The sequence below is a fragment of the Dendropsophus ebraccatus genome, chromosome 2 (genome assembly GCF_027789765.1).
Source record: "Dendropsophus ebraccatus isolate aDenEbr1 chromosome 2, aDenEbr1.pat, whole genome shotgun sequence".
NCBI lineage: Eukaryota > Metazoa > Chordata > Amphibia > Anura > Hylidae > Dendropsophus > Dendropsophus ebraccatus.
In genome coordinates this window covers 53,615,933-53,632,257 of record NC_091455.1, presented here as the reverse complement: position 1 = coordinate 53,632,257, position 16,325 = coordinate 53,615,933, and positions in this window count along the sequence as shown.

The following is a 16,325-nucleotide window of genomic DNA, read 5'->3' as shown; positions in this document are numbered from 1 at the left end:
CAGAGAACTACAGGTCACAACAAAGAACCACCTAGCAAGGAACACTAATAGCCAGGAGCTGAATACTATTTATGGCGGATCAGGGACACAGATCACCTGAACAGCAGCAGGGTTAACCCTGAAGCTGCCAAAAGCATAGCAAGCAAGGCAGGTGATGAACAAACCTAAACAAAGAAAGACCTGTGTTCGGACAGGATTCAGGACATTGCACCATAAACTCCAAATAAAAGAAATCAGCGCCTTCTTGGTCGTACAGCATGAACCAAGGGGCGCACAGAGTTCCACAAAGACCCAGTCCTAACAGTACTCCAACAAAACCTTTAGGCATGGTACTAGTTAACTTTAATTTTAATTTTATCTTCCTGGAATACCCCTTTAAGACATTTAGCAGTTGTTTAATACATTGTGTGAAACAATGGCCATTGTTTGCTATGACTTTAATGCAAACTATTGCATTCTAAAAAGAATGGCCATGGTTTTATTTGAAAATAATGGCCGTTCTTTTCATAAAAAATACAGTGTGTGAACATAGCCTAGATGAGTGCAACTCGAGCATAGAGCCATAGGCTGTATCCATGTTTTTTCAGACTCCCTAGAGCTACAGCCACCAGTATTCAAATGCGGAGAGTTCTGACTCAAGCATGCAAGTTTGTCACATTACGGATTGGGCTGAGAGATTACTGGGAGGGGCTGGCGATGACCCAGCAGTCATGGTGTACAATGAAGTAAGAGGTAGGTGGAGGGTCCTTAAAAACAGTTTTAGGGACTTAGGCATCTAGACCTAGATTTCAGGGAACCTACACCTAGGTCTGTAACCATGACAAGGGGGCATCCTCTACCTCTAGAGTAACATTTCTAAGACAAAGCGTTATCCCAGGTAGATACAGATTAAAGATAATTGTTGTCCCCACTTACTTTGTAAAGGTAAAACAAAATTGTGTAGAAGTAGAATAAGTGGTAGACTTAACACTGAGAGCTGCAGTGTAAACAAGATATTTATTTGGTGAAAATTCATGTTCCATAGTGAAAAATCTATTTACAAATATACAAATAAATGGCGATCATATGTGTAACACATAGTGAGGGTGGGTGTATGTCAAGGTGAACTATTACACCCTGCCTCACTCTAAGGGGCCGCTTGGATTGAGCGTCCCCAGTGCCAAGCGGAGGACTTTCCCTAGAACAAGATGCAAGACGTATGTACGATGTATGCTAGAAACCAGTTCTCATTTAAGAAGCCAAGGAGTGGTGTCCGGTGCGGCAATCCAGACGGCGGAGGTGCTCTACCTCTAGAGGAAAGAAGGTTTCACCACCAGCACAGACGCGGGTTCTTTACTGTAAGTGCAGTAAGACGATGAAACTCGCTGCTACATGATGTTGTCATTGCTAATTCATTAAACAAATTCAAGGGAGGCCTGGATGCTTTTCTTAAAAAATATAACATTACAAGTTATGGGCACATGATTACATGTGATAGAACGGTGATCTGGTGATTTATTCTGATTACCTTTTTGGAGTCGGGAAGGAATTTTTCTACCTGTGATGGGGCAATTGGTATCTGCCTCATAAGCGTTTTTGCCTTCCTCTTTAGGTTTCTGTAGGTTGAACTTGATGGACTCTTCTCTTTTTAAAGGGTATTCCAAAAAAAATAACTTGTCCCCTATCCACAGGCAAGGGTAGGGCACATGACTCCTGGCTCTATTTATTCTTATGGAGGTGCTGGAGAGAGACGAGTATATCAGAAGAGGGCTGTACTCGGCTCTCTGGCGGTTCTATAGGAATGAAAAGAGCTGTCGAGTAAGCCGGAAGGGTGCTTACTCGGATCTCTCCGGCCCTTCCATAGGAATGAAAAGAGCCGTGGGTCACGTAACTATGTTACTACGTTATCTCTATTAGGCACTATCTGTAATAATATTTTTGCACTTTATATGAAACTATTATCAACTACATAGATTAATGGTGTGTAGCTTTTTTATTGTTTTTAATCTTTTTTTTTTTTGCCTGTCTATTCTTTTCTCATTTGTCATTTATTAAAAAAAATATTATTTTTAAAGTTTCCAAAATGATTCTATTTTTTTCTGTAGGTGGCTTGTACTGTGGAGTTGAAAGTTATCCCCCCCCCCCCCCCCGCCCCCTTAAGATTCTCTACGGAGTTTTAGGTCTATTAGATGTAGTGCTATACTGTATATTAGAGGTACAGAATATATTATAATTACAAAAACACTATTTGTGGAGGATCTCTCTGGTGTTACATGGTGTATATTAGCAAACATATCCTTAACCTCAACCAAAGATGAGGAGTCTACGACAAATTTGTGATCTCAGGTTGCCCTCTCTATGCCTTTAACCCCTTAACGACATGGGGGCGTAAACTTACGCCCCCGCGCCCTGGTACTTAGCACAAACGGGCATAAATTTATGCCTGATGTTTCCCCAATCGCTGTGTATTCACACACAGCGATCGGGGAAGATGGCCTGCTATAATGTCATCTCTGACAGGCCATCTCTGCTTGTCGGCACGGTGGGTGATCAACCCTCCCGTGCCGATGATCGCTGCTATAGGCTGATCAATTCAGATCAGCTGATAGCAGCTAAATTCAGCTTTCTGGGTCATCGGTGACCCGGAAAGCAATGGCGATTGGTGCTGTCCGAGACAGCACCAATCGCCATCAGTGTTCTGGGGAAAGATGGGGCCGGTGCCACCCCCACGATTGCCGTGATAGGCCGGCCAGTACCGGCTGGCCCATCACGGCGATCAAACAGTTAAAAAACAGTGTCCCCCGGTTCTGCACCCCTCAGCTAGGTAGCTGAGGGGTGCAGAACAGGTGTGTGTAGTGTATTTGTACTATACTCACCTGATCCAGGCGTCCGGAGCGAAGATCGGGTCCCTTGGCGTCCTCGTGTCTTCCATTCGCTGACTTCCGGGTTCGGTCAGGTCCAGCGTCGGGTCTTCGGAAATCTCTGGAAATCCTCGGCTCTTTGGGCTTCGGCAGTCTTCGGCAGCTTTACTCTACTGCCCCCTATAATGTGAATATTATTCACTGACAGTTGCTTTGGGTTAAAAAGATTTTTTATTTATTTATTTTTTCTTCTTTTGCACCCTAACGCCGCTGAGTGCTGATCAGCATCGCTTGTAAGTGCGCCGCTGATCAGCAACTCCTCCTTTTTGGCGTAGGGGCGTTTTTTCCCCCCTTTATCCTAAGTAAGTGCGGCATTTATCAGCAACTCCTATCTTGGCATAGGTATATTTTTTCTTACTGTAAAAAAAAAAAAAACGTAAAAAACACTACATTACAACACACTACAAGAAATAAAGTTTTACACTACACCACTACACATTTACATACCCCATATACTAGTCCCCGCATAAAGATGGCCCCCAGGGTGTTTTCGGCGTCGGACGCATACGCTATTATTGCCTCCGACAACGAAACAGCCAGTGAGGATGAATGGGGGAATCCTTCTTTCCTCCATTCATCCTCTTCATCCTCATCATCCAGTGACGTGTCTGGGGGTAGAGTAGCGTAGTGTACACTGCCCCCCAGACACGTCTTTTCCGCCAGTACCGTCCCAATAAGAGATGACGGTATGGCGTGAAATTCTACAAACTCTGTGAGAGTACCTCAGAGTACACTTACAGATTTAGGGTAACCCTTTGTGCATTCCGCAGCTGGCACCCACGCACGCCCGCATCAGTCCGCCGGGTTATCCTTCGCCATTCCGCAGTGTGCACGTACCCTTAGGCTGGGTTCACACTACGTATATTTCAGTCAGTATATTTCAGTCTGTATTGCAACCAAAACCAGGAGTGGATTAAAAACACAGAAAGGATCTGTTCACACAATGTTGAAATTGAGTGAATGGCTGCCATATAACAGTAAATAACTGCCATTATTTCAATATAACAGCCGTTGTTCTAAAATAACAGCAAATATTTGCCATTAAATGGCGGCCATCCACTCAATTTCAACATTGTGTGAACAGATCCTTTCTGTGTTTTTAATCCACTCCTGGTTTTGGTTGCAATACTGACTGACATATACTGACTGAAATATACATATATTACGAATCCAGCCCCTAGAATGCCTGCCCCCCCCCCCATCCTCCGAGTTAGTGGGAAGATTGTTCGGTAACTGATCTTCCCACTGCTGGATAAAGGTTACCACCTGTACGGGGATAACTTTTATACCAGCATCCCCCTCTTCCGGTCCCTCGCTGCCCGAGCTACTGTAGCTTGCGGCACAATCCAAACATATCAGAAGCAGTAATTGGAGCCCTAATATTTAGCAGCCATGGAGTGGACCCAGCGCTTCTGGATATGAAGGACCCCGTATCGCACCAGGGCAACATTTTCCAGTTGACGTCCCCAACACTAGAAAACAGGAGACCCCAGAAGAAGTGCACAGTGTGGCGTAACAGGGGGATCAGGAAGGACGCCATTTTCCAGTGTGACACCTGTCCTGATCACCCCGGCCTCTGCATACAGGATCGCTTCAAGGTGTACCACACATCATTGGAGTTCCACATTTTCTAAATTCTTTCTCTTATTCCTATTTCAGGGGACACGTTGATTTAGGGATTATTCTGATTGCCATTATGGAGTCGGGAAGGAATTTTTTCCCAGTGATGAGGCTACTGTCGTCTGCCTCACAAGGGTTTTTTGCCTTCCTCTGGATCAACACAGGTTGAATTTGATGGACACCTGTCATTTTCAACCTTATAAACTAATAATTGGCTTAATACCCCCAAAATTAATTAAAATTGTCCCTTTTCCCCAGCTAAATAGGTATGGCCCCCATTCCCATTAGAGGATGCCATGATGCAATTACAAAGCCTCTGTGCTGCCAGGACAATTTTTATTTTTACAGCACATGTTCTACATATGTGCCCGTCACCAGTGAGGTCCATATCCTCACTGCACCACTTGTTAGATTCCTTATGTGGTGTAGTTTCCAGAATGTCACTTGTGGGGGGTTTCTACTGTCCTGGCAGCACAGGAGCTTTGTAATATCGACATGGCCTTCATCCTCCATGCCAGCCTCTAAATAGCTCTCTGTCCCTTTGGTGGCTTGCCCTGTGCCAATATGGCACATTATGTCTACATGTGGGGTATTTTTGTACTCAGGGGAAATTACCCTACATGTTTTTCATTCATTTAATTTTTTTTACCCCTTGTGGAAATGGAAAAAATCAAGGCTAGACCAACATTTAGTGTAATTTTTTTTTTAATTTTTACACTAAATCATTGATCTTGTCTTGATTTTTTCATTTTCACAAGGGGTTAAAAGATAAAAAAAAAAATGTGCAGAGCAATTTCCCCTGAGTACCCCACATGTGGACATAAAGCGACATGCGGGTGCAGGGTAAGCCTCCAAAGGGAAGGAGCGCCATTTCATTTTTGGAGGCTGGATTTGGCTGGAATGGATTTCGAGGGCCATGTTGCATTTAAAAGGCCTCTGTAGTTGCCAAGACACTTGAACCCCCCACAAGTTACCCCATTATGGAAACTACACTGCTCAGGGAATGTAACAAGGGGGAATGTAGTGAGCATATGGACCCCACTGGTGACGGGCACAAATGTGGAACATTGTGGCGTGAAAATGAAATATTACACTCACCGGCCACTTTATTAGGTACACCTGTCCAACTGCATGTTACCACTTAATTTCTAATCAGCCAATCACATGGCGGCAACTCAATGCATTTAGGCATGTAGACATGGTCAAGACAATCTCCTGCAGTTCAAACCGAGCATCAGTATGGGGAAGAAAGGTGATTTGAGTGCCTTTGAACGTGGCATGGTTGTTGGTGCCAGAAGGGCTGGTCTGAGTATTTCAGAAACAGCTGATCTACTGGGATTTTCATGCACAACCATCTCTAGGGTTTACAGAGAATAGTCCGAAAAAGAAAAAACATCCAGTGAGCGGCAGTTCTGTGGGCGGAAATGCCTTGTTGATGCCAGAGGTCAGAGGAGAATGGGCAGACTGGTTTGAGCTGATAGAAAGGCAACAGTGACTCAAATAGCCAACCATTAAAACCAAGGTAGGCAGAGTAGCATCTCTGAACGCACAGTACGTCCAACTTTGAGGCAGATGGGCTACAGCAGCAGAAGACCACACCGGGTGCCACTCCTTTCAGCTAAGAACAGGAAACTGAAGCTAAAATTTGCACAAGCTCATCGAAATTGGACAGTAGAAGATTGGAAAAACGTTGCCTGGTCTGATGAGTCTTGATTTCTGCTTGAACATGACAAAGAGTTCACTGTACTCAAATGGCCTCCACAGTCACCAGATCTCAATCCAATAGAGCATCTTTGGGATGTGGTGGAACGGGAGATTCGCATCATGGATGTGCAGCCGACAAATCTGCGGCAACGGTGTGATGCCATCATGTCAATATGGACCAAAATCTCTGAGAAATGCTTCCAGCACCTTGTTGAATCTATTCCACGAAGAATTGAGGCAGTTCTGAAGGCAAAAGGGGGTCCAACCCGTTACTAGCATGGTGTACCTAATAAAGTGGCCGGTGAGTGTACATTTTTTACACTATAATGTTGGTTTAGCCTTAAATTTTTCATTTTCACAAGGGGTTAAAAGAGAAAAAAAAACACAAAATGTGTAGAGCAATTCTCCCCGAGTCCGTAAATACCCCATATGTGGACATAAAGCGCCATGTGGGCGCAGGGTAAGCCTCCGAAAGGAAGGAGCGCCATTTGGATTTTGGAGGCTGGATTTGGCCAGATCGGATGATGAACGCCATGTCGCATTTACAGAGCCCTCGTTCTGCAAAGACAGTGAAAACCCCCCACAAGTGACCTCATTCTAGAAACTACACCCCTCAAGGAATCTAACAAGGGGTGCAGTGAGGATATGGACCCCTTGATGACGGGCACATTTGTACCGTAAAAGTGAAAAAATGTTCCACATTTGTGCCCGTCACCAGTGGGGTCCATATGCTCACTACACCCCTTGTTAGATTCCTTGAGGGGTGTAGTTTCCAGAATGGGGTCACTTGTGGGGGGTTTCCAGTGTTTTGGCAGCACGAGGGCTCTGTAAATGCGACGTGGCCCTTGAAATCCATTTCAGTGAAATCCAGCTTCCAAAAGCCAATTGGCTCTCCTTTCCTTTGGAGGCTCATCCTGCGCCCGCTTGGCACTTTATGTCCACATGTGGGGTATTTCCGTATTTCCGTTTTTTTATTCTTTTATCCCCTTGTAAAAATTAAAAATGAAGGCTAGAAAAATGTTTTAGTGTAAAAAAAAATTATTTTTCCTTTTTTACACCACATTGTTCTGAAAATCTGTGAAGCACCTGTGGGGTCCAGATGCTCACTGCACCTCTTGTTACATTCCTTGAGGGGTGTAGTTTTCTAAATGGTGTCCCTTTAGGGGTGTTTTTTAGGTTTTGGCACCTCAGAGCCTCTGCCAACCTGAAGTGGTGCAGTCAGAAATGACCAAATATAACGGAGGCATTGAAATTCACTAGGCGCTCCTTTGTATCTGAGGCTTGTGGTTGCGTCAAATAGCGCATTAGGGCCACATATGGGGTATTTCTAAAAACTGCAGAAACGGGGCAATTAATATTGGGGTGCATTTCTGTGGTAATAGGTTTATAATTATGAAAAATATTGGATTACAATAAAATCTCTGCACAGAAAATTAAAATTTTCAAATTTCTTACACACTTAGCTTTTATTTCTGTGACTCCCCTAAAGGGTTGAAAAACTTTCTGGATGTGCTTTTGAAGAGTTTGTGGGGTTCAGTTTCTGAAATGGGGTGCTTTGTGGGGCTTTCTAACATGCAGTCCCCTCAAATACACTTTGAACCTGAACAGGTCCCTAAAAATATCTGATTTTGAATTTTTACTGAAAAAGTGACACAGGTCATATTCATAAAATTTGTCTCTGTCCTTAAGGGGTTAAAATGTGAAGGTGCCTTGGAATGAGCACAAACGTTGGTGAGGGCTTCCTCATAGCAAAGCAAATAGAGCAGAACAAAAAAAATATACATATACACCAGATATAAAATGTCAACCAAACAAAATATCTAAAACGGTTCCAAGCTGTGGCAAAACAACAGAGAACTGAATGTAGAGTTTTTTGTGTACCCCCAGTATAGAACCAGCTCAGATATGAATTATTTCTATTATAAATGCATTGCTTTCATTCAGAGAAAAATCCTATTTATTTCAACTCATTGAAAATGATGGAAATTACAGCAGCTGTTAAGACAAGAAGATTGTACTAAGTTTTTGGTTTTCAACTCCTAAGTAGCTTTATTAACCCCTTAAGGACAGAGCCTGAAATGGCCTTAATGACAGAGACAAATTTTATGAATATGACCAGTGTCACTTTAGTCATTAATACCTTCGGGATGCTTTTACCTATCCGGCTGATTCTGAGATTGTTTTCTCGTGACATATTGTACTTTACATTTCTGGTAAATTGGAGTCGATACTCATAACAAATCTTTATGAAAATAAACCAAATAATGTGAAAAAATGTGAAAAAATGCATTTTTCCAACTTTGAAACTTTTTTGCGTATACAGAAAGTGGTTATACCACATAAATTATATATTAAATAGCATTAGCAACATGTCTACTTTATGTTGGCGGCATTTATTAAACTATCTTTCATTTTTTTTAGACGATAGGAAGCTTAAAACATTAGCAGCAAATTTCCAAATTTTCAGTAAAATTTCAAAATCAGATATTTTTAGGGACCTGTTCAGGTTTAAAGTGTATTTGAGGGGCCTGTATGTTAGAAAGCCCCACAAAGCACCCCATTTCAGAAACTGCACCCCCCAAACTCTGCAAAAGCACATCCAGAAAGTGTTTTAAACCCTTTAGGGGAGTCACAGAAATAAAAGCTAAGTGTGTAAGGAATTTGAAAATTTTAATTTTCTGTGCAGAGATTTTATTGTAATCCAATATTTTTCATAATTATAAACCTATTACCAGAGAAATGCACCCCAATAATTATTGCCCCGTTTCTGCAGTTTATAGAAATACCCCATATGTGACCCTATTGCGCTATTTGACGCAACCACAAGCCTCAGATATAAGGGAGCGCCTAGTGAATTTCAACGCCTCCGTTATATTTGGTCATTTTTGACTGTACCACTTCAGGTTGGCAGAGGCTCTGGGGTGTCAAAACCTAAAAAACACCCCTAAAGGGACACCATTTAGAAAACTACACCCCTCAAGGAATGTAACAAGGGGTGCGGTGAGCATCTGGACCCCACAGGTGCTTCACAGATTTTCCGAACAATATGGCGTGAAAAAAGAAAAATTTATTTTTTACACTAAAACGTTGTTCTAGCCTTCAATTTTTCATTTTCTTAAAGGGATAAGAGGCAAAAAAAGACAAAAAATGTGTAGCGCAGTTTCTCCCGAGTACAGAAATACCCCACATGTGGCGATAAAGTGCCAAGGGGGCGCAGGACGAGCCTCCAAAGGGAAGGAGCGCCAATTGGCTTTTGGAAGCTGAATTTCACTGAAAAGGATTTCAAGGGCCATGTCGCATTTACAGAGCCCTCGTGCTGCCAAGACACTGGAAACCCCCCACAAGTGATTCCATTCTGGAAACTACACCCCTCAAGGAATCTAACAGGGGGTGCAGTGAGCATATGGACCCCACTGGTGACGGGCACAAATGTGGAACAATGTGACGTGAAAGGGAAAAATTTCATTTTTTCACTTTCATGGCACAAATGTGCCCGTCATCAAGGGGTTCATATCCTCACTGCACCCCTTGTTAGATTCCTTGAGGGGTGCAGTTTCCAGAATGGGGTCACTTGTGGGGGGTTTCCACTGTCCTGGCAGCACGAGGGCTCTGTAAATGCGACATGGCGTTCATCATCCATTCTAGCCAAATCCAACCTCCAAAATCCAAATGGCGCTCCTTCCCTTCGGAGGCTTGCCCTGCGCCTACATGACGCTTTATGTCCACATGTGGGGTATTTACGGACTCGGGGGAAATTGCTCTACATATATTGTGTGTTTTTTTCTCTTTTAACCCCTTGTGAAAATGATAAATTCAAGGCTAAACCAACATTATAGTGTAAAAAATGTAATATTTCATTTTCACGCCACATTGTTCCACATTTGTGCCCGTCACCAGTGGGGTCCATATGCTCACTACACCCCTTGTTACATTCCTTGAGGGGTGTAGTTTCCATAATGGGGTCACTTGTGGGGGGTTTCAACTGTCTTGGCAACACAGAGGCCTTTTGAATGCAACATGGCCCCTCAAAATCCATTCCATCCAAATCCAGCCTTCAAAAATGAAATGGCGCTCCTTCCCTTCGGAGGCTTGCCCTGCGCCCACATGGCGCTTTATGTCCACATGTGGGGTATTTACGGACTCGGGGGAAATTGCGCTACACATTTTGTTTTTTTTCTCCTCTTTTAACCCCTTGTGAAAATGATATATTCAAGGCTAAACCAACATTATAGTGTAAAAAATGTAATATTTCATTTTCACGCCACATTGTTCCACATTTGTGTCCGTCACCAGTGGGGTCCATATGCTCACTACACCCCTTGTTACATTCCTTGAGGGGTGCAGTTTCCATAATGGGGTCACTTGTGGGGGGTTTCAACTGTCTTGGCAACACAGGGGCCTTTTGAATGCAACATGGCCCCTCGAAATCCATTCCATCCAAATCCAGCCTTCAAAAACCAAATGGCGCTTCTTCCCTTCGGAGGCTTACCCTGCACCCGCATGGCGCTTTATGTCCACATGTGGGGTATTTCCGTACTCAGGGGAAATTGCTCTACACATTAAATGTTTTTTTTTATCTTTTAACCCCTTGTGAAAATGAAAAAACATGACAAGATTAATAATTTAGAGTAAAAATTTTACAAAAATTACACTAAATGTTGGTCTAGCCTTGATTTTTTTCCATTTCCACAAGGGGTTAAAAAAGAAAATGAACACAAAACGTGTAGGGTAGTGTCCCCTGAGTACGAAAATACCCCACATGTGGGCATAATGTGCCATATGGGCACAGGGCAAGTCACCAAAGGGACAGAGCGCCATTTAGAGGCTGGAATGGAGGATGGAGGCCATGTCGCAATTACAAAGCTCCTGTGCTGCCAGGACAGTAGAAACCCCCGACAAGTGACCCTATTCTGGAAACTACACCCCATAAGGAATCCAACAAGGGGTACAGTGAGCATATGGACCCCACTGGTGACGGGCACTTACGTAGAACATGTGCCGAGAAAATAAAAAATACAATTTTTTTCATTTTCACGTCCCAAATGTGGCCGTCACCAGGGGGCCATATCCCCGCTGCCCCCCTTCTTAGATTCCTTATGGGGTGTAGTTTCCAGAATGGGGTCACTTGTGGGGGGTTTCTACTGTCCTGGCCGCACAGAGGCTTTGTAATTGCATCATGGCATCCTCTAATGGGAATGGCGGCCATACCTATTTAGCTGGGGAAAAGGGACAATTCTAATTTATTTAGGGGTATTAGGCCAATTATTGGTTTATAAGGTTGGAAATGACAGGTGTCCATCAAATTCAACCTGTGTTGATCCAGAGGAAGGCAAAAACCCCTCGTGAGGCAGACGACAGTAGCCTCATCACAGGGGAAAAATTCCTTCCTGACTCCATAATGGCGATCAGAATAATCCCTGGATCAACGTGACCCCTGAAATAGGAATAACGGACAGAATTTAGATAATGTAGAACTCCAATGACGTGTGGTGCGCCTTGGAGCGATCCAGTATGCAGAGGCCGGGGGGATCAGGACAGGTGTCACACTGGAAAATGGTGTCCTTCCTGATCCCCCTGTTACGCCACACTCTGCACTTCTTCTGGGGTCTCCTGTTCTCCAGTGTGGGGGACGTCACCTGGAAAATGTTGTCCTGGTGCGATACGGGGTCCTTCATATCCAGAAGCGCTGGGTCCGCTCCATGGCTGCTAAATATTAGGGCGCTATTACTACTTCTGATATGTTCGGATCGTGCCGCAAGCTACAGGGCAGCGAGGGACCGGAAGAGGGGGTGCTGGTATAAAAGTTATCCCCGTACAGGTGGTAACCTTTATCCAGCAGTGGGAAGATCAGTTCCCGGACGATCTCCCCACTAACTCCAAGGATGGGGGGGAGGGGGGCATCTGGGGGCTGGATTCGGGTCCCCCTTCCTACATACACTCTAAGGGTACGTGCACACTGCGGAATCGCGACAGATAACCCTTTGTGCATTCCGCAGCTGGCACCCACCGGCGGACTGATGCAGGCGCACGTCTCCACCCGTGTCATAGACTCCATTCTATGCACGGGCGGATTCCGCTCTCCGTCCAACGTGTTCATTCTTTGGATGGACGACGGAATCCGCCCATGCATAGGATAGAGTCTATGACACGGGTGGAGACATGCGCCCGCATCAGTCCGCCGGTGGGTGCCAGCTGCGGAATGCACAAAGGGTTATCCTTCGCCATTCCGCAGTTTGCACGTACCCGAAATCTGTAAGGGTACCCTGAGGTACGCTCACAGAGTTTGGAGAATTTCACACCATACCGTCATCTCTTATTGGGACGGTAATGGCGGAAAAGACGTGTCTGGGGGGCAGCGTACGCTACACTACCCCCAGACACGTCACTGGATGATGAGGATGAATGGAGGAAAGAAGGATCCCCCCATTCATCCTCACTGGCTGTTTCGGTGTCGGAGGTAATAATAACGTATCCCTCTGACGCCGAAAACACCCTGGGGGCCATCTTTATACGGGGATTGGTATATGGGGTATGTAGTGGTGTAGTGTCAAACTTTATTCAATGTAGTGTGGTGTAATGTAGTGTTTTTTACGTGTTTTTTTACAGTAAGTATAAAAAAAAAACCTACGCCAACAAAGGAGTTGCTGATAAATGCCGCAATGTGCGGCACTTATAAGCAGACCGTGGCAGTAGAATATAGAAAAAAAACACCCTACGCCAAAAAGGAGGAGTTGCTGATTAGCAGCGCACTTTCGTGCGATGCTGATCAACACTCAGCAGCGATAGGGTGCAGAAAATAGAAAAAAAAAAATTTGGGAAAAAAAAATAATTTTTTTTATATTCTGAATATCCCTGTAGCTGCTGATAAGTGTATTACACATATCAGCCGCTAGGGGGCAGCAGAGCGCAAAATCCGGAAAATGACGAGGCTGGAGCCGAAAATAGCCGAAAGAAGACGACGAGGACCGCCGGAAAGACCCGAAGACCGAACGGAATGACGGAGGACGCCGCGAACCCGGAAGACGCCGATCAGGAGCCCGGGACAGGTGAGTAATGTACAAATACCTGCTCTGGACCCCTCGGCTACCTAGCTGAGGGGTCCAGGGCAGGTATTTACTATTTTGTGGGACTCTGATCGCCGTGCCACCGGCCCGATCGCCGTGAACGGCCGGCCGGCCGTTCACGGCGATCGGGCCGGTGGCACGGCGATCAACATTACTTTTTACAGTAATGGCGGTCGGTGCCGTCCTCGGACAGCACCGACCGCCATTTTTTTCCGGGTCATCGGGTCACCGATGACCCGGAAAGGTTCCGATCGCCGCTATTGGCTGATCTGAATTGATCAGCCTATAGCGGCGATCGTAAGCACGGGGGGTGTTAACCACCCCCCGTGCCGAGAAGCTATGATGGCCTGCTATGATTTATAGCAGGCCATCTTCCCCGACCGCTGTGTGTGAACACGCAGCGATCGGGGAAACATCGGGCGTAAATTTACGCCCTGATGCGCTAAGTACCATGGCGCCAGGGCGTAAGTTTACGCCCGATGTCGTTAAGGGGTTAAATGGGAGCACTGTACAGCAAGTGTACGCCATGGTACAAAACATTTATTACAGAGATTAGGTAGGAAAAGCCCAGCAGGAGAAATTGCTGGTTTCCACCTTTCTAACAGTACACGTGAAACCTGGTTTATTTTTTTTGAGGGTATGATTTCTGAAATTTTACATAATCCAGACATTCCATCGTCAGCTTCTCCTGGCAAAACTTTACACCTAACAATAACCTTGTGTGTATGGGGCCAAAAACAGCACAACTGCTGGGACATTGAGAGAAGATGTGAAACTTTGCCTTACACATACGAGCTGGCAACAGAATCTGGGCATTATGCACATGGATACCAATAAACAAGGAGCCTTTCAACACTTTGACATTAGATTTATCTTATTTTAAGATTAGATAGCCTACAACTCAGGCCTTGTAAATAGGAATGAAATGCATTTTACGTTTACTTTGGGAAGTCGGTTATGGTAATGTGTTACCGAATAATTACGCCTTGGGTTTACACTGATCAGCCATAGCATTAAAACCACTGTCAGGTATATTGAATAAGAATGTTCACACCCTGTATAAGACCGGCCGTTCCATGACCTGGCCAGGTCACGGAACGGCCGGTGTCAGAAAAGATCCTCCCGGACAGTACTGCAGTACCGGCCGGATGATCTTTAGTGCCGCTGAGTTCTGATGCTGGCGCATCTGTGTGCGCCCGCATCAGAACTCTCCACTGCACAATGTGGCCGGAGCCGCACCCTCCATAGTGTGCACTGACAGGGTTTCCTGCGGCTGCTATTCATTGAATAGCAGCTGCAGAAAACTGACATGTCATTTTCTTGCGGCGCCGCTAGGGATCCCGGCTGGAGTGTATACACTCCAGCTGGGATTCCCTCAGCCTGCAGGACAAGTACCACAGAAATCACAGCCGTCATAACAATGGCTATGATTACTAGAGATGAGCGAATTTGCAAAAGTTCGGGTTCGTCTGAACCTGAACTATCGGCTTCTGATTCCCGCTGTCTGCAGCCTCCATAAACAGGGGGGATACAGCGTAAGGACCGCCTGGAAAACTGGGATACAGCCTATGCCAATGTCTATATCCCAGTTTTCTGGGCGGTCCGTAAGGCTGTATCCACCCCGATCACCGAGGCTGCAGACAGCGGGAATCAGAAGCCGATAGTTCATGTTCAGATGAACCCGAACTTTGGCAAATTCGCTCAACTCTAATGATTACCACGGAACTTACGTTGTGTAAACATAGCCTAACACTGATGGTCTCAACAAAGGCGTCTGTCAAGGAGTATAGGTTGCCTATTCTGTATGTTGTGTTGGAAGTGGAGAAATAGGCAAGTGTAAGGATCTACAGTAAGTGGTGGTTAGTACCTACCAAAGAAGCACATGAATTTGAAATAGGCCTTGAATACCCAAGGTTTACTGATGTGCATAGGGATGTCTATCCTGTCCGATCCCATCTCTCAGTAGAGCATACATTGTTGACTACAATAGAAAAGTATATGCTTTGTGGGTTGTATAGCCACAGTCTAGAGATGAGTGAGCAATATTCAATCGAGTAGCTATTTGATGGAGTATTGAACTATTCTAAGATTTGTTTTTGATCGAGTATCTGATCGAAAATCGAAAATAGATGAGCTTTACTAAAACAGCTAAACAATTGTACTAAAGTATGCCATAGTTACCCGTCCACATTCCCCCGGCTTCCTCTTAATTAAATTTAAGCTATTCCCATTGACTTTAATGGGGTTCAATATTCTATTGAATAGTCGAGTATCCAGGTCTATTTAAATCGAATTTCGAACTTTCTAATATTTATCTACCCGCTCATGTCTACCACAGTCCAAGGGTTCATGGTGACCTTGTGGTGTCCATACCTCTATGGATCAGAGCTGTTTTGGTAGCACAAGGGGCACAATATCAGACAGGTGATTTTGATATTATGGTTGATCATATGTTTTTCCAAGGCATGTGCCCTATTCAGTACCCACTTGAGCTGTTAAAGGGCATGGCCAAACCCATAGTCGATCATACCCCCTTTGCCAATAGGTAGTGAGAACTCGCTACAAAACCCCTATCCAGCCCTGTATTTTATGTATATGTTGGGAAATCTCAAAGAATAAACTTCAAATGTATTCACCCCATGGAGACCATAATTTTTTTTGGGCTGTGTTATTTTTTTTCTGATTAGAAGGGACTAGACTATGATATTCTATGCAAAACAAACTGGTAAAACATATCGAGTGGTGTATGTTTTTGTTGCAGTAGTCAATGTGCAATGGTATACATCACTGCCTTTCTGTAGGGATATTTGTCGGGCAATAATCACAACATATACCTCCGATAGAAGGCTCCAATGTGAATGGAAATGAACTATTGTACATTGTTAGTAAACAAATGGGTAGAGCATTAGTATTAGTATATTAGTACATATTACGTAAAGGGCGCCAAGGGGAAAACAACGAATCAGTCACTTCTGTTTTTTAATAATCTTAAAGCATTACTGTAATTTCCAGTAACTTTTGATATAACTTCAGACAT